The sequence below is a fragment of the Pteropus medius genome, unplaced genomic scaffold (assembly GCF_902729225.1).
Source record: "Pteropus medius unplaced genomic scaffold, Ma_sr-lr_union100, whole genome shotgun sequence".
Lineage (NCBI taxonomy): Eukaryota > Metazoa > Chordata > Mammalia > Chiroptera > Pteropodidae > Pteropus > Pteropus medius.
The window spans coordinates 14071903-14091512 of NW_024352784.1; the positions used below are offsets into that span (position 1 = coordinate 14071903).

General features: G+C 41.7%; 1 long non-coding RNA gene across 2 annotated transcripts; it reads right to left on the bottom strand.

Moving 5' to 3' along the window:
* Positions 1-6157: 6157 nt before the first annotated feature.
* Positions 6158-9960, bottom strand: LOC120590208 (uncharacterized). 2 transcript variants are annotated; one of them, XR_005649652.1, is made up of 2 exons: positions 9038-9960; positions 6158-8382 (listed from the first exon to the last, which is right to left on the bottom strand). It is a non-coding gene; the product is annotated as an uncharacterized LOC120590208 (long non-coding RNA). The 2 variants fall into 2 exon arrangements; XR_005649651.1 differs by having other exon boundaries at positions 6158-8385.
* Positions 9961-19610: the final 9650 nt, after the last annotated feature.

A 19610-nucleotide genomic window follows, 5' to 3' on the forward strand; every position in this document is an offset into this window, starting at 1 on the left:
CTCCTGCCACGGAGAGATTTGGGAGGAAAACATCAAGAATTACGATTTAGATGTAGTAAGTTTCAAAACATCTGAGAAACGGCGTCACTTAGACCATTGGATATACAAGTCTGAAATTCAAAAGCAAAGTTTGAGCTTGATGTATTATTTTTAAGTCTAATATACTGTTTAAAATGGGCTGAGTTGCTGAGGGCACTTCAGATTTTGGAAATTGTTGAGAACATAAGTGGGAATCCAAATGGGGCACAAAGGACCACGAGGGCTTTAGTGAGTGTATCAGGATTCAACTTTACAACATGAGATGCGATTAACCTGCAGCCAGTCTGTCTGAGAACAGCTGAGAAGGAAGGGGGAGAGAACATGTGGCCCAGCAGTTGGGAGCCATCGATCGCATTAGTCAGCTGCCTGGGGGCTTTCAAATGGAGAGTGTTTAATTGGAAAGGCTTGGATCTTACCAGGGTATCCATGGGGACGTGAAAGGAGTGAACCAAGAATAAGATTGGGACAAAGGAAAGTACAAGAAAACTCTTCCATCATAGGTAATGATGCTCTGGGAAGACAGAAAACTCAGTGTGGCGAAGAGAGAGCCAAGCATACCCAGGGTGTGATAACGGGTACGGCTGGCTCGGAGTTAGAGAGACCCGGCTCTGACCTTGGGACAGTTCCTTACTCTCTTTGAATTCCAGTTCCTTCATTTCTAATGCACTGATTATGCCTAGTCTGGAGGCTTTTGATGAGGAAATGAGGTAATGTAAGAAACAAGACGAGTGGTGTTTCTCAATAAGGAAAGTATCAGCTTAGAGGTGTAATAATATAATACCCCAAGAATGGGAGAAAATTTGAATGTCTAACAATAGATTGACCCACTAAATGACAGACCAACTGCATTAAAAAAATGTTATGCAATCATTTTTAAGTATGTTGTAAAGAACAGAATTAATGGGGAAATATCTAACGTATAAAGTTATGCAAACAGGGCAGGATATAAAGTGCAGATAAATATGATTTTCAAAAAGAAAACACATACGTGAAAATGGTAACAGTGGATATAGTATATGGACTGAGAAGTTATATGAGATTTTGGTTTCATTTTACAAAAAAAACCCCACGAATTTTGTCATTTTTCTGAGAATGAATTGCTTTTATAGAACATGAAAAATTTAATTGGAGATAATAATCGTGAATGTTTTAATGTCACTGTGGTTGTTACCCTTATTAGTGTATTATTCTTATTTGCTGTTCCTCAAGTCCACCTCTGGCTTAGCCCCTGGGAAAATGGCAGCAGTCCAGCGGAACCGAAAAATGTGTACCTAGAGGAATTAAAAGGATTTTTCTTCATTTAATTCGGGTGGTTTTGATTGGCTGGGTGTGCCTGATCCTGACAGGAAGTAGATGTCACGAGAAAAGAATTTAACTCTTCGCAGCAAAAGTTAGCGGAGGGAGAGAAAACACCCGTGTGTGTTTCTCACGGATTCTGCCTGATGGTGTCAGACCAGCTCTCGCTCACAGCTGGTGCTGGCTCAGAGAGGAGAGGCCTCTGCTTGGGGCCACTCTGCTGCATGCGGACAGGACGAGCTGCAGGGACTCTCCGTGGTCCTTGACTCTAAAGCTGGCTTTGCCCCTGTTTCTCAACTGCAGGGGTTATTGTATCTGCCATCCTTCCCTCCCTAGAAAGTGAGCCCCTTTGGGGGTAGGGACTGTTTGATTTCTTTTTGTAGCCATAGGACCTAGGCTCAATTGATGTCTGTTGACTAAGTGACAAAGTTGTTATATTAAGTGGCTTTTTAAATGTCCCATCTGATCTTGGCAGTGAAGTTTGGGAACAGGGCCCTCCAGGGTATATTTATATGTGCTGTCATATTTCTGGAGAATACAACCTAAAACAAATATGGGGAAATGTTTACATCAACCTGGATGGTGGATACATGAATAGACCCACGTAATATCTATTTCTATCTCACTGAGTCTTGATTTCCTCATGTGCAAAATAATATCTATTTCATTGAGTTGTTTTGTACCTTGAACAAAGTGTTTTGTAAAGTTCTAAGCACATTTGTGTACTTATTGAATTTTGATTTTCTTTCAGCAAGGGGAGTAAAAGGTAGCGCTCATTAGTTGGTCTTTTAATTCTAATGTTAACAATGAACAATTTGATTTGAAGGATCTGACCACAGTCATCCCAGCTGTCATCTCACAGTGACCATGACCACTAATGACACATTTTTATTGAGAAAAGATTGGCTCCCAGTAGGACAGACCATAACATTGATCTCAGCCAATATCCCATCCAATGTTGGAAGCCTTCTATGGTAATTCGTGAAAGGGTAATTGACTGCCCATTCATTTACTGAACACCCACTATATGTTAGGCATTGTACCATGCACTGGAAATTCAGGGATGGGAAGACATAATCCCTGACCACAAAGAATTCACTGTCCAGTAGAAGAGACAGAGGCGGAGACGAATTATTACAATACAATGTGGTAAATACTAGATTAATAGCCCAGGGGAGGAAGTGAAACATCCACTGCACTTAGCCATGAAACATAGCTATTTCGTATTAGTAAAGAGGCCCATAGGTCTAATATACCTCTGAAGTTTAGGAAACATTAAGAAGGTCCTGTGTGCTGAAAATAAAAAGGTACCACCTTCACAAAGGATAATCTCATTTACAGAAGAAATAAAATAAAGCTAAATGAGTGGGCAATGTATACAGAAATGAATGTAAATGCAGAGGGAAAGTTCAGGAAGGGACACCATTGTCAAAAGGTTTACTTGGTAGGAGGAGAAGGTGATAGGAGAGTGATGAGAAGGATGTTCTCTTGTTACTCATATACTTCTGCGTTGTTTGAAGTTTTAAACATTGAGGATGTTTAAAACGTCATATATTGCTTATGTTATAATTCCATTATTATATAGGCACAGAAAACAGAAGGGAAGGAAAGAGTCCTCCCCAGATGTCCACATGGTTCACTCCCTCATTTGCTTCAGGTTCAAATGTCACTTTCTGAATATTCTACTTTAAATTGCCACCTCACCACCATTCAAATCCCTGTCCCCTTCTCTGGTTTATATGCCTTCAGAACTCTTACCACAAAAGGACACTCTATATATTTTACTTTTAAAAAAAAAATTGATTTGTCCATCTCTCCCAACTAGAATGTAAGCTCTCTGAGAACCGAAGTTGGTGTGTGTTGTTTCACAACTTGAAGCCCAGTACCCTGAACATGTGGCAGATGCTCTGCAGGCCGACCGCTGGGACTTAAGCGGCACTATGCTAACAGTGACTGTTTCCGAATGGAGGAATCACAAATCTTTTTCTCTTCTTTCTGCTACTTGGTATCTGTATTTTTGCGATGAGCTCAAATTGATCTGTTTCTAATACCTAAGAAAGCAATAAAGCATTCTTAATTAAAAAAAAAAAAAAGTTTACCTGGGAGGCAAGAAAAGGAGACTCCACTAGAAGCCACGATGGGAGCAAAAAGTCCCGGTGGAATCAGGCCAGGGAGGATGGGGGACGTCTCATGAGACACCTGGCAAAGTCCTTCCCTTATGACTCCTCTATTGCTTCCTTCTTTCCAGACACTGGGATAAATGCCTGGTCTAGAGGTCACTGGCTCACAAAGGATCTTTTGCCCTGTAGCTTTCCATTCCCTGAACAGCAGGGCCCAGAAACTTACCCTTATCTTTCCATCCAGCAAATGTTTTTATCTGGTTCCTACTTAGGTTTCAGCCAATTCTTTGCTGAAGCAACTTGGCTTCTTGTTTTCCTTGGGAACCAGACTCTTTATAAGTCGAAGCCATAAAAAGGATGAAATCCATTACCTGATACTTTTCTATTCAGCTATTCAAACCGTGCCACAGATGGAGGCCCTGTGTGCCATGCTCTCATTGTGGGTGATGGCATCTAAACTGAATCCTTTGAATAAGGCACATGTGAAAGTGAATGCTGAGGGGTTTTTTTTTTTCATTCTTTTTTTCTTTCTCCATTTGCATCCGATTCTATTCTGCATCTGATCCAGAGCCATTGTCTTGAGTGAACGATTGCCGAGACAGCTTGATCCTCTTCCCCATGTGCCCCCGAGGAGCAGCAGTGCAAGAAAGTGGTCACGTTGGTCCCAAAGTTAGGGGACTTGGAGTCTCATGATTGCTCTGCCACTAACTTGTTACATAATCTTAACCAAATTGTGTGCCGTCTCTTCGTCTCATTTCTTCATCTGCAAAATAAGTGTCTCTAAGGTGTTTCTGGAGTCACTGCCAAATCAGTTTTTGTTTAACTAAGGATCAACAGTGCCACCTTGTGGTACTCCTTGAGAGATCTTCAGTTTTTCTAGCCCACAGCCTAAGGCATTCATCCTTGGAGAAACAAGTCTTCCTTCCCCGACAGCCTACCCCATCAGTTTCATACCTCATCTCCTGTCAGATTCAGAAAAGAGCTTTCACCTTTTGCTCACAAGCTTCCCAGCCTCAATCCAGCAGATGATGCTAAAATCAAGGTAAAAGTAAAGACCACAGACCGCAGAACGATGGCATGTGTTTCTGTGGTGAAGTTCAAGGCTTGATGTGAAAGTGAGGGTTTCAGCCCTACGTGTCTTGCGTAGTTGACAGTGCAGCTTTAGAGCTGGACCTGAGAACAGTCACCAGGGTAGAAAAGGAGATTTAATGGTTTTTCAGGCTCCTCCTAATCTGTGAAACAATCGAATTCCAAATTGCTCTATGCCTCCATTTTCTTATTCATAAAATAAAGTTTTGCCACTGGAGCTGCCTTCAGACTCACAGTTTATTCATTCACTTATTCATTTATTTCATAGTTAATGGGCACCTTCCTAGTGCCAAGTTATGAGCCCTTATCTGTGCCAATGACACAACCTTGAAAAGACACAATCTCACCTTACCCTGTTCTAGTCCAATGGATAAAAGAGACAGAAAAACCTTCTATTACTTGCAGTAAGATAAGCTTTAAGGTAGACAATGTGTACACAACATGACATGGGGCCCAGAGACAGACATCTAACTGGGCTGGGAAAAAGGCCTTTTGGTAAAGGGTGGGACACTTAAATCCGGATCCTATGGAATGAGTAGAAGTTTGCCAAAAGAGTCACTCCAGCGAAAGGGAACAGGGTGAATATGAACACACAGACATAATCTAAATGCCCTATCTGAAAATCAAAAAACAAAACTCTCTTGACCCAACCCTGTCTCTTTCCAGATATCACCTTATTTGTCTATTTCCTCTGTGGCCAGACTTTCCAAAAGAGCAAACTTCATGCTCTGTCCTCTATTTCCTGCCTTCTTCTCAAACTTCACCTCATCCTGCCTTAGCTGCCACCCCTCGATAACCAACCAATGTCACCATGATACCTTATCCAAATGAGCCTTTGTTGTTGTCCTCATCTTACTTTCCTTCTCTTCAGTGTTCACCACAGAGAGGCACTCTTTCCTTCCTGAAGCACCTTTCGCTCTCGGCTTCCAGGATACTCACTTTCCCAGTAATGTCCCAGTCCACAGTCTGCTCCTTCTCAGTCTCCTGTGTCAGCTCCCCCTACTCTACCCAACATGAAATGTCTATTTCTTTGCACTCAGTCTTGAATTTCTTTTTTTCTACCTAGGGAATCTCATTCAAGCCCATGGTTTTAAATATTATGTATCAGCTTTTAAATCCAAACCTGACTTCTAAAATCCAGACTTCTCAATCATTAGGGTCTCAGCTTAAACGCTGCCAGAGGGCTGGGTGGCCTTCTTTGGCATTTTTCTTCTTTCTATCCACCTCCCTCTAGACTGAAAGCCTTATGTGGACAGATCCAGCTTTACTTTCTTCGAACTTGTACATTTAATAATAAGTATAGTACCTAGTGGGCACTCAAAAAGTATTTGTTGACTGAATGAAATATAAATAAACAAATTGTTTCAAATGACAGAAAGCTTTCAATTTTTTAAAAAATACTTTAGTCTCCAGTTCAAGTTCAGCCAGGGAAGCCTAACAGGGTGTCATATGCTCAATATTTCAGGATGTGATCTAACTTTAAATTGTTTCTTGATGCAAAGTGTCACCCTTTTCTAGGGATTCGTTCCCCCCACCCACCCACCCACACACACACATGCACACGTGTCTACTCTTCTCTAGTGTGAGATTTCCCCATGAAATCACACTGATGATCTTGATCAGAACATTTTATTCTCCTTGATTATTCTGAGTTTGCAAACTTCTTTACCTGTGGCCCTTAATGGCAGTTGATATTCTTTAAGGAAATACTGTAGCTGCAGCAGACCATATTCCAGTTGGTGGTGTTCACATTCTGGGTGCTTTTTTACCAGAACACACAATTCCAGGTGGGCAGGAGCTGGAAGCAGAGTGGTCCAGGCTATGGAAAAAGGAAAAACACTTCCGGCCTGGCTCCTCAGCACCCCGGCAAAGGGAAGCTGTGTGCAACATGCTCAGTTGAGAGAAACAAGGTACACTGTCCTTGAGGCGAACTTCAGGCTGAGATCCATTTCAACTTGAGGCCTCCAAGGCACAGAGTGGCACCCAGCAGCCGAAGAACCAAGAAATGGAACATCTTCATCTCTTCTTTAGTAGCAAGAACCTTTTTGGTCAGGGGGAACTTTGGTCACTGAGATGGAAAGTTGTTATTAAAATAAACTTCCAGCCACTTTATTCAGAAAGCTTTAGGAATGTTTATGAACAGGCCAAAATATTAATGGCCCAAAATCATTCACCTCTCTTTTATCTCTACAGAGTGACATTGGCCAAGTTACGCGTGCTTGCTTTCTGAGATAGAGTCCTAGCTCCACCTCTGATAAACTGTATGACCCCTGGACAAATTACTTTACTTCTCAGGGCCTTTATTTTCCCTTCTATAAAATGGGCAAAACGATGTTCTCACACAGGCACTATGAGGAATAAATCAGACAACATATGTTCAATGCAGAACATAATGTCCAAGACATAAAGGCCACTAGGTACAAATAAATACTTTTCTATCTTCTGCTACTTGAGTGGAGGAAAATGCGCTGTAGGTATAGACATTTTCCCTGGAGTACTTTCTTCTTGACTTGTTCAGACGAACATGGATGATTAATTCAGCAGCCTAGCTTGGGAGGGACTATCTGCCTTGGGTTATGTTTGTGGTTTCCAAGGCTGTCCGTCTAGTCCCTTGCTGTGTTTGTTCACCTTCATATCTTTACATTTAATTGAGTGCCTGGCATTTAACAAGTGGCCAAAATGTTTGCTGACTTGAATTGAACTATACCTGCACTGTTCAAAACGGTAGCAATGAGCCACTTTAAGTACTTGAAATGTGGCTAGTCTGAGTTGATCATGCCGCAAGTGCAAAATACACACAAGATTGTAAAGATTTATTACAAAAATGTAAAATATCTTATTAATAATTTTTATGTTGATTACATGAAATGATAATATACTACATATATTGGGTTAAGTAAGATATGTTATTAAAGCTAGTTTCACCTGTTCTTTAATGTGATTACTAAGACTTTTAAAATTACATGGATGGCTTACAGATTGTATTTCTACTAGACAGAGTTAACTAGAAAACAGGCCACCAACTGGCTAAAAGATCACTGAATATATTTCAGACTTCTCTCTCTGGGCCTCCTCGCTTGTAAAGGATGTGAAGTTCTATCAGGTGTCTCCAGTTCTGGCATTCCGTGGTTTTATGAACTTTAGGCTACCGTTTCTTAAGTATGAATATGCATTAATTTCTGCCGTGGGCCCAAAAGTTCTACATACATTATCATTTAATCTGAATAATAAATGTAAGAGGGAAGAATGATTCTCCTCACTTTATAAATGAAAAAGAGAAACCCCGCACAAGTTAAGAGACCTTTGTCCCTCTCCTGTGGTTCTTTGTAAGAATTTCTAACAGAAAATGTAATTCGGGAGTTGATGTGGGTGCTTCTGCTCAGTGTTCCTTTAGATGTATTTCCTTATTTGGAAGAATCATATATCATCAGAATCATTGTAAAAATGTATGTAAGAGGCTCCTTGAAGACTGGAGAGAAACCTCGGGGTGCCTCTCAGGTTTAGTAGATCATTGACACCCAGCAGTAAAGCGTTGGGAGCCTTCTAAGGAGAGAAGATCAAGAGCTGCTGGAGGTTAATTGTTCACCAGCTTCAGAAGATATGGCTGGGAGGCTCGCAGGGGGAGTGAAACATTGACCAGTTCTGATTTAGATGCAGGAATGTGTCAGGGAGGCACGGAAAGGTCAGGGGGAGCAGTCGGCACCTGAGACAGCTCCCATGGGCAGAATTCCTCTCCCGAGGACAGGAGGGGAAATGGGAATGTGCTCAGAAGGGGAGAACAGGGCCTCTGGCCTTAAAGTGCACTTACTTTGCCAGCTCCTACAGCCACTTACAGGGCCTGCTGGAGAAAAAAAAATGGTGAGGTCATGTTTGACTTTTTCAACACCCCCAAATTCTACTAAATTTTGGAGAGCTAGGAGCATGGGGAGGGGTAGGAAAAACAACGATGAATAAATAAGATACTGCCCTTGCCTTGGAGCCAAACTGGAAAGTGCAATGACTGAGCTTGAAGGCTCTTGGGCTGGGGTTCAAGTGTTGGCTCCACCTAGTCGGGTAATCTAGGCAATTTTCGCTACCCTCTGAGTCTCAGTTTACTCAACTGGAAAAGAAAAATAATAAAATCTACCTCCAAGTATTATTATAGTAATTATATGATAATGAGAAAACTCCTGACTCCTAGTTCGATCAATATTGAGTTTTAGAATAGGAAAGACAAAACCATTGTTTAAAATGGTCCAAGAGCTCCCTGCAGCCTCTAGGGGAGGTTCAATCTCTCTTCCCTCTGTGATCTGGTCCCAGCTCACCTCCCAGTTTCCCTCCTGCCCCTACTTCCCCACTCCCATTCCACCCGTGACGACTTCTGATCTGTGACACTTTTAGAACCAACATCCTGGATGCTGACGCCCAGCATTTCATTCCTTAGTATTTTCTGCCACCTTTAAGTCACCCGAGGGAGATGACCCCCTCAAAAGCTCCCCTTTAGCTCAGCCTACCTAACAATTCTGGCCCTTTCCTCGGGTGAGTCCTTAGTCCACTGGGGCCGTGCGTGATCACCACAGACATCACTTGACAAAGAGCACGTTGCATTTCTCTCAAATTTTCTTAGAACACAAAACAAAAGTTTGCTGGCTGGCTGCCCGTGTCTGTTATGTAGACCAAGATTAAATTTCTCTTGGACTAGTTTTCAGAGCCCGGGGACGCTGGACTGAAAAGTGATTTACATTTTCTCTTGGCAGGGAGTTACCCAAGTGGGAATTGCCTTGAAAAATAACTGTTTCCCTGAAACTCATGCGTGTGTGTGCACACACACATATCCACACACCCTGGTCTGGTCAGGCTGATAAGCACCATCTCATTGGTTGGTAAGCTTCAGAAGTAGAAAATCAAGAGTCAGGAAAAATGGTGTACAATATGACAACCTTAAAACATGACTAAGGTTTAAATTTGATTCTGAACCCCAGATAAGAAGGGAAATGCAATCAGGCAGGCAGCTCTTATTGTTAGAAAGGAGAGTCTTCTTGGGAGTATTGGGGCAATTACCATAATACCTACCAAACACTGAGCCTTCACTATATGCCAGCAGCACATTTAGTGCTTACCACAACCACACAAATTAGGTTTTTCTTTTACGGTTGAGAAAATTCAGGCTCACTGAGGTAATGACTTATGTAAGCCTTCCTAGCTAGTAGGTGTTGGAGCCTGAATTACTACCCAAGTATGTCTGGCTTCAGTTATTTCCCCACACGGTCTTCCCAGCTTGTGACAGATACATCTTCGACAATGTTTTCACAGCAAATATACTACTTTATATGGCTGTTTGACCTTTAGTAGAAATTTCAAGTCTTTGGGGTTTGTTTGGTGTCATGTTCAAACCGAAAAATAGTTGGCTGACTGAGGCTCGGAGCTTTGCCCCATCCCCTCCCCCATTAAAAAAATATAAAACGAAACATTTATTGGGTTCATCACATTAGGTGCCTCATATTCATTTCTCTGTTAAACCTCACAACAATTGTGTGACTTAGAGTCCTAATAAAGGGTCGTTGGTTACCAGTAACAGGACCCGCATGAAATAATTAAATATAGAGGGACGCGTCACCATACAGAATGTATATCTGAGAGAACTTAAAGGCAAGAAGTGTGGCTGGGCTTCCGAAGAGACTCGGTGCAGGAGCTGGGAAGTCAGAAGCCAGATGACTGGAGCTACTTCCCCGGGGAGAACTGTCTGTCAGTCGCGCCTCCCCCTGCACCTCCACGCTAGGTCGACCCTCCTCATTTCTGAGTACAAGGATGCCATTGAGGTTATGCACCCAGCCTTTGCTGAGTGAATTTTACGGGTTCGGCATGGCCACATTAAGCCATGTTTATAAAAAGCTGATGTGTTGCTCTTCCTCAGCCATAAACTCATCCACCCTGACCTGGCTCTGAAGTGAGACAAAGAAATGGGAGGTGCTAGTTGGGTCCCCTCAAACTTCAACATGCAGTCAAATAGTGCTACCCAGTCATGGCCTCATCCTACTTCCCAGACCAAGGATTAACAGAACCTCTGGATTCTTCCCCAAATTCCTTTGAGATTTTGACTGACTTAACTTGGGTCAGTCCACCCTGGGTCCAATCAGCTCTGCCAGGGGCCTGGAGTCATGAGGTATGAACAGGCACGAGAGTTGTTGGAGGAAGAGAATCGGGGCTGAGCAGAAGCCTCCAGGTTTCTAGTAGAGGTAGGTGTTGTCATTTTCTTTTTACCAAGGAGGAAATTGCATATTAGGGAGAAGACGGTCTCATAGCTAATCTCAAAGCTGAGATTCATGCCCAGGTCTGATTGACCCTCAAGGCCATGTTTGTAACCAAATACTTTGAATAGGGTGCCTGGAGTCATCTAAATTATTTTGACGGTAGCACTAAGAGCAAGGCAGAGCTAAGATTTTACCTTCCACTTTTTAGTGACATCTCCTCTCCTTTCTCTTTCTGGACTACTCTAGAAGTGTAGGGCCGCATAGACTAAGAAGCTTGCTATACGTGATGCCAGAAATTCTCCACTGTGTGTCCTAAATCACTTCACCTTAACCTTTTTGATCAGATTCAGCTTTTTCATCCATTGAACAATTATATATATGTTAATATATAACACATGTGCTTACTATATTTTAATACATAAAGCATGCATAAATAGGCATATAATGCATCATCTTATGTATTAATGTATAATATATGTTTATTATTATATCGATAGATATACTGGACATCTATCATATGTGAGGCACTGCGCTAAGTAATTAACAATACAACAAATCCTACCAGATGCTTAGTTTCTGGTAAGTAAGAAATGCAAACTAAAACTAACTACTCGGAGGTAATGTTCTCCTGCTCTCAGATTGCCAAAAGTCCAAATGTTCTGCAAGACATGTAGGGGAGGCCAAGGGGAAACAGGTACGCTCGTATGTTGCAGGTGGGAACATAAAGGGGTACAACTCCATGGAAGGCAATTTACCAAAATCTTTTAAAATACAAACTCACAGACCCTTTGTACCAGCAGTTTGTTCTAAGAAGTGGTACTTCAGGTGTTCTCACACTCATTAAAAGTAACATACATATGACTGTTATCGTTGCAGCATTCCTTATAATAGCAAAAGATTAAAAATAACTTAAATGATCATCAGCATAGGCCTGGATCAACCAGAGAGTGAAACACTGGGCATCAGTGACAAATAGGAAGTTTGCTAAGTTCTGAAATGGGAAACTGCAAAGACATATTGGTGAGTAGAAGAAGCAAGGTTCAAGATGGTATGTAGAGTGTATTCATGTAATAGTAATGATAGTATAGTAACATGAATAGCATTAGTGATAGTATTAGTTATATACTAATATAATAAAATTATATAATAGTATTAGTAATACTAATAATTATGTAATGTGTGTTTGTGTGTGTGTATATGTGTGTGTGTGTGTGTGTAAAATCTTGTATTGGCATTTAACAAAATCTCTGAAAGATTTTAAAAACCAATGTAAGGGCTTCTCTTTTTTTAAATGTATGTGGGAAACCAGGCAAATGGGAACAGGGATGGGAATAAAACTTTTTACTGTATATCTTTTAATAATTTTTGAACCATGTGAATGTATAATCTATTTGTAAATTGAAATAATTTAAAAAACAACAGTGCTGTGAAGGCTCAGGCGCCACAGGAGCTGGTAACAGGGAACGTGACTGACTTAGTCTGCAGAGAAAGTCCCGGAGGAGGTAACTTTTAAACTGAAACTTGATGGATAAATGGACAAAGGGGCAAATAGGTGAAGAATGGCTGTCCAAGAAAAGGGAGCCCATATACAAAAGCCCTGGGGAGGGAAAGAGCTTCACATGCAAGAAATGGAAACATGTTCATTCCATGGATGGATGCAGATGCGAGAGATACAAGGGCGTAGGGAGACGAGGGGAAGCAGTAGCTGAATACAAAGTTAGGGGCCAAATTTGCTGGCCGTGTTACAAAATTTGGACTTTATCCTACAGGCAGTCAAAAGCCATTAAAAGGGTTTAAGCAGAAAAGTGATGGGATCAAGGTTATGTTTTGAATAGACTACTCTGGAGCCTATGAGGAGAAACAACTGGAGGAAGCAGGAATGGATGCTGACAACTCTTTATATCTGACAAACTGCTTTAGAGAAGTATTTGGTGGTTTCTTATAAAGTTAAACATACACCTACCCTATGACCCGGCAGTTTCATTCTTAGGTATTTATCCAAGTTAAATGAAAACATATGTTCACAAAAGTATTCGTACAAGTATTTTTATAGCAGCAGTATTTGTAATAGCAAAAATTATGCCCCCAGAAACCCATAAATTTCTATCAAAAAATGAACTTATGAGTAAATCGTGGTGCATTTATACAATGGAATACTACTCAACAATAAAGAGGAAGGGACTCCTGATACACACAACATAGATGATTTTTAAATCCATAGGAGGAAAAAAAAGACACAGAAATATATATACTGTGTGATCCATTGCTATGAGATGAAATCCATGCACAGAAAAAGTAATCCACAGTGGTAGAAATCAGAAAGTAGCTGCCCGAGGGGAAAGAGCAATTGACTGGAAAGAAAAATGAAGGAACATTCTGGGGTGATGGAAATGTTTTATATCTTGTTGTACATAGCAGTTACGCAGTGTGTATAGCTGTCAAAACTCATCAAAGTGAACAGAGACTTATGCTTTTTATTGTATGATAAGTATAGCTCAATTAAAATAAGAAAAAAGAAAGAGTGGACACTGAGAAAGGTAGGAGGTGTTACAATAATTCGGGAGAAGGGTGAGAGTTGTCTTGCGGCCTACCATGGGGATGAAATAAAATGTGTATAAAAGGGCAAACTAGAAAGCTCCAAGCAAACCATAAAGCTCTATACAACCCGAGAAGCCCCATACAGAAGTGAGGATTTACTCTAACTTAACCCATATCAAATTTTGGAGGTAAATGTGGACCATCTGAATGGCCCTGAGGCAGCCCTGTTTGTTTGCAGTGAAGGGATTGGGGTAATTAATCATGATCTTCTTGTTGTTTTGTCACCATCTGTCAGGAAATGGATCCAATGGCTGCTGAGATTCATCAGAAAACTTGATCTTGGGGCAAAAGAAAGTGGGGGAGGGCAGGAACTGCTTTTGCCAAGGATAGTTTTCTGCTGAAAACTGGGCTTTCCTCAACAACAATAAAAAAAGGCATTCAGCTGCTGGTCTTGAATCTCGAATTTATTTTTATTTTTTTTGAATAATTAGGATTTGAAGGATACCGAAAAAAAAAGAGAAGTGGAATGTCAGTTCCCGAGGCAGGGACCATAATGAGCAGTGACACGGCCACCCAGCCTTTGGGAGAGTTTGCTGGGAGCCAAGAGTGTGGGAAACACACGTGTGCTGCTTGAAGCATCTGCCTCTGAGTGCGGACAGGTTTGGAGAAACAGCTGTACGGAAATCAGTCAAAAGCCATCTGACTAACTGGTCACTCACCATTTAAGTGATTCAACTTTTTTTCATGTGTTCTTTTCAATGTTAATACATTTCTAATTATTTGCTTTAATTTAATGTTGATTCTCCCAACCCCCGCCCAAAACCAAGTTCCATGAGCAGACTCAGCTGGATCTTGCCTATCCACACCAATGAACGCTGTACATCCTGGCACTGTACTTGAGCCCTTTGATCACAAATAAAAGACCCCCATGCACGAGGCACAGTCTTAGATTCCCTGACTTTCAGACGTAGATTGAAGATCTTATTGAGAGCTACAGTGGACATTGGTCATATTTTTATTATCGGTCTCTGTCATCCAGTTTCTCTTTCCTTCTAAGGGCTGGTTTGTCTTGGTGTGAGGTAAGACCTTCCACATTGCAAATAGATAGGATCTCTCTCCCCCAGATCCTCTGCCCTGGCACAGTCTGAGTGTAGGCTGCTGAATTGGGTTCAGCCCACCCAGTGGTCTTCCTTGGACCTGGGAGTCTCCGGGGAGCAGTACAAGCACATGAGTGTGGTTGGTGTCATCCATGGAGACAGCTGGAAGTCATTTGTTCAGAAGTAGCAGAATCGGTATGCTGACCAAACTGCTCCTGCTAAGGCACCATTGCTGTGGTTCCTTTGGCCTTACCCTCTGACTCTTCACGTCTGGATGAGAAAACTGAGGTCTAGGACTTGATATGACATGTCTGTGTTAACACAACAAATTGTGATCTGGTTCAAAACTCAAACCTAGGTCTTTGCACTCTCCTCACTGCTTCCTTCCCAGTTCGGGAATCTCTCATAATTGCCATCCATTTCTTAGCCTAATTTTCTCTGTCCCCCAATATCTCTCCAATAAATTCCCTTCTCTATAAGTTAGCCAGAGTCTGTTTTCATCGCTGACACACAGGAGAGACACACAATCAGAAAGGAGAGGTTTCATTTGCCATCTGAAGCCTTCGCAGAGAGGCTCTCAAGCTGTAAGTAGCTCAGACACTCAGATCCAAGGCTTTGCTTTGGAGGACTTGGGGTAAGAGAAATGAAACAGGAAGGGAGAAGGGACAGGACCATGTGTTTCCCAGCTATTCTGTTCTAGGACCAAGGAGGCAGCCATGGTCAGCACAGGCAGAAGCTCTAACAGATGCCAGGATCTGCACTAAGCACTTGTCCTTGTGGTAACAACACGGGGAGGGAGGTGCGTCCACATCAGAAATGGAAAGACTGAGGGTGATGAGGCTGAGAAACTCATCCGTGAACACACAGCTCATGAGTGGCAGAACTGACATCTGAACCAGATCAGATTCCTAGCCAGATCTGCCCTCTCCGCCGTAATAAATTTGTCGAACAATGGTGGGTAAAGCTGTGTGCCTTTTTTGCTTTTTATATTCTGAATTCAGAGTTGTAGTCATGATTTGGAATGAGTTCACCTGAGCATAATGCTGTGACGAGATCATTGGATTGTGTATTTATTTATTTTAAAAACATGCGGTAGAAAACTTTACTGAGCCCATGGAAAGCAGAGCTGGAGGCGCGTCAAAGCCTGTTTTGATTTAAATGGAATGGATCCAGCTTGAGTGTAAATTTGAGACTGTGTTTGCTTGTGTTACACTCTATTTTTTCAAATTACTTTCATATGTCTCATTTCATCTATTTCCCCCACTTCTGGATGAGAACACTGAGGTCTGGGATTTGAAATGATATGTCCATGTTCACACAACAAATTGTCATCTGTGCCGAAACTCAAACCCAGATCTTTCACTGTACCCCCACTGTTTTCTTCCCAGTGCGAGGATCATTATCATTCCAGCTGAGTTTAGCAAAGTGATTTGGATTGACTCATCCTGATAATTTGATTTAGCCTCCTGGCATTATTCAGGTAAATATTAGTTCCACATCTCTTTCCAAATACATTCATTCTCTCTCTCTCTCTCTCACCCTCTCTCTGTTATTTCTTCATCTATTCCCCTGCTGTCCTCCTCCTCCCTCATCCCTCATCCCTCTTCCCTTTCTCTGTTAATCTCCTTTCCTTCTCTACTTTCTTCCCTTCCTTTCCTCTTCTCACAAACACATTTGTTTTTCTTACATGGGGATGGTATCATGTTGACAGGGAGGGTGAAATGAGAAGTTTCTTTTAAGTCCCTGGAAGCAGAATATTTTCTTATGGATTTTTTTTTATTGTTTGTACTGTTTTGCCAGGCTAAAGAAAAAAGACTCTGAGGTCCCCTTATCTCAGGCCAACCAGAGGATACCTTCAAGTTTTTGTTTTTGTTTCCAAGCTGGTTCCTTACAAATGCATCCAGAAGGTCACTCACAGGTCCCCAAGATAGTGGTGGGTGATCAATCACATCCAGGACATCAGCATCACAGAAGATAATCTCATGAATGGGAGGATTTGGGGAAGGTAAAGGGGGAGCCTGAGCTGTCGTAGAATTGCAAGCTAAGTAAGGGTGATCTGATGGATGGCTTTCTGCAGAAGTTCTCTTGGACAGGCACAAGTAGATTCTAGCTCCAGGGACTGCTCTTCCTCTCTGATATTTTACTCCAGATAAATAAATATACACTTACATAAAAGGTTCAAACATTTCCCAGATAATTTGATAATTGCTACTCAGCGAGATATAAAGACTCTGTTTAGGAGCTCTCAGAGGGCTGGGTCCATGTGGGGTCCCCAGGCAATCCCTTCGAAGCCAACAGAGGGGACTCCAGTCCTGACTTTGCCAAGGACAAGCTTTGTGAGCTTGGGCAACTCACCTCATTTCTCTGAGCCTCAGTTTCCTCAACTATAAAATAAAATAATGAATTAGTTTATTTTTCAATGAAAACTTATTAAGCATCCATTTTTTTACAGGCTTTGTGCTAGGAACTGAAGATTTCTCTAAAAAGATGGACCCAGTCCCTGCTCTGGGGAGCTCAAAGTTTAATGGGGGAAAAGATGTGTACTGAGGGAAAATAATAATACTATAATATTTTTAGGGGCCCTAATGGCACTATGTGCAAAGTGCTGTGGTAGAAACAAGGTGGAAACAACTTGGCCTAGGCGCTCATCTTTAGGATTCTTTCCAGCCCTTAAAGTCTGTGAGTGTGGCTTGCTTGTTTTGTTTTTGATCTGCTTTTCGCATTAGTGTGTTTCGCATGTTCCTGATTGGTTGTTTTCAAATCATTGTTGTCATTATCAGCCACTACCAATTACTTCGTCTCATACTGTTTAATTGGCCTGACGATTTTAAGAGTTAGATATCATGATCACCATTTTCAATATAAGGACACAGAAGCTCAGTAACCTACTGAAGCTCACACCACTAGGAAGTTACATAACTGGGGTTTCAATCTCCAACTGTCAGCTCCAAAGCTCATGCTGTTTCTGATACATGGTGCTGCTTCACTATATGCAGCCACTCGAGACCAGCAACTTAATTTGCAGAATCAATTGCAAAGTAAAAATATGTGGCCCTTTGTACAAAAGTGATCAAGAACTGCAAGAGAGTAACAACAGAACACTGAAAAAAGCAAAAGGCTTTTCTAAACATGGGGACATGAATCACTGCCCATGTTGCGCACCCACGAGGCCTGCCCTGCCAGCCACAATGCAGGTGCCATCTCCCATCAAGGAGCAAAGGCATCATAGCAATTGGCAGGCCTAGACCTCAGAGGCAGAATTCTTCCAGTGGTCGTGCTTCATGCCCAGATTTCCTGGTGTTACCCAGAGGATTCGGTGTGGGCCTCTTGGGCAGAACTTGTGGGCACTGCGAAGTAGCTTTTCCAGAGTAGGAATTTTTTTTTTTAATGTGGGAAAAAGTATACAGTCTAGGCTGACAAGGGTTCTGACCACACCCTCACCTTACATTTAGAATCTGAGGAGGGGGACATTAATGCAGAACAAATGGGACACAGTCAAAAGCCTCTTAGCCTTTCCTTTTAAATTGCAGACCAGACCTTTAGGTGTGCCCTAACAAAAGGCAGTGGAGAAAAAGCACCAAGGGCTTTTTTGCAACTGCTGGTCTATAAACCTCCCTCCTGAAGCACTCAGAAGGGTGTCAGCTTCTGTTGACCCAGTAGAGATAATGGTCACCATTTCAGTCAACGATTTCTTAATCAGTGATATTTAATCTTTTCAAAGCATGCACCATCTCCCCCGAAAAAATCATATATGTATACACAAAATATTTTGCATACAATTATAGACTTCTTGCACTGACCTGGGTTTTTTAAAACCCTGCTTTAGAGCATAGCTCTTCCAATTACAGAATTCTACAATGTTAGACCCAGACAGAAACTTGGAGATTATTTTTGTGAAACCATCTTATTCCTCAGCGGGTGAAGGCTGAGGTCATATGGAATAATAAATGGTTCTGTACATTTTCAAAGACCTATTCTCCTGATTGTCAACTCTACCCTTGAACTAGTTGCCCCAAGTCCTAATTTGCTCCTATCAAAACATTTAGCCAAGTGGAAAAATCTAATGCCACAGATGTCAGAACATCAGTGAACATTTATAGTGCACCTGGACAAACTAGGGCGTCAGGTACAAGAACAGTTCTTGTCCTTGAAAAACTCACAGATGTCTAGGAGAGAGACACATAGAAACAATAGAATGTAATAGGACACATGCAATTATAGAGCATTTGAGCTAGGTTTAGAGGTGACATACAAGAGGGCACCATCAGCTCTGCTTGGTTGGATCACGTGAGGCTCCCAGGAAAGGAAATGCTTACACGGGGTCTTGATAAATGAGCACAGGGCCGTGGAAGGAGTCTCCTGGCCAAGGAGACCAATATGTATAGAGGCAGAGAAGGGAGATACAGCAGGAGGAATTGGTGTGAGATGAGGCTGGAAGAAAGGAAAGGGGGTCAGATACTAGGGGCCTCGGATATTACACTAAGGGGTTTGAACCAAAGGAAGAACAGCAGCCTGAATGATGGATTAAGGAATCTCTTCCTGAGGATGGTGCAAGGAGGCAGATACCCATCTGCCCCGGATGGATTTCTGCCGGGTGGGGGCGGGGATAAAGATGGGAACAAGCAGACTCTCTGAGATCTCTATCTCCATGTTCTTTAAAAAAATCAGCTTCAGCCAAACACTAGAAAACATATAAGAAGGGCCCTATAAAGCATTCAAAAATGATGAGCAATAAGCCTAAAATATATCTTTAAGATGTCAATGAGATTTATTCACCAGAAAAATATTATTCTTCTCCACTAAGATGGCTAAATGGGAGGAGGCCTTCTCACAATTATAAATTACTTTCATTAAAAAAATGTTTTAAATTTAAAAACCTGACCCCAGCTTGATATATTGATGTGTTTTCTCTGCAAAGTCTCACATTTTTTCATTCATTCTTAAAACTGAACCAGTTTAACCCTGGGTGGTAGGCTGGCTCTGAGTAAATATTAATCAAGAGAACACCTCCAGAAAAACATAAGGATGCTGTTTCCATGTCATTACTTAGCATTACTAGACAGTATGGGCATTAAGAAGTACTCGGAAAGGGTGTGTTTTCTCTCAAGCAAATGCATAAATAATAAAAAAAAAAATCTCATTACTGGGACTCTATGGAGTGGAGAAAACATTTTTCACTTGTTCACCACTAGGTGTCATAA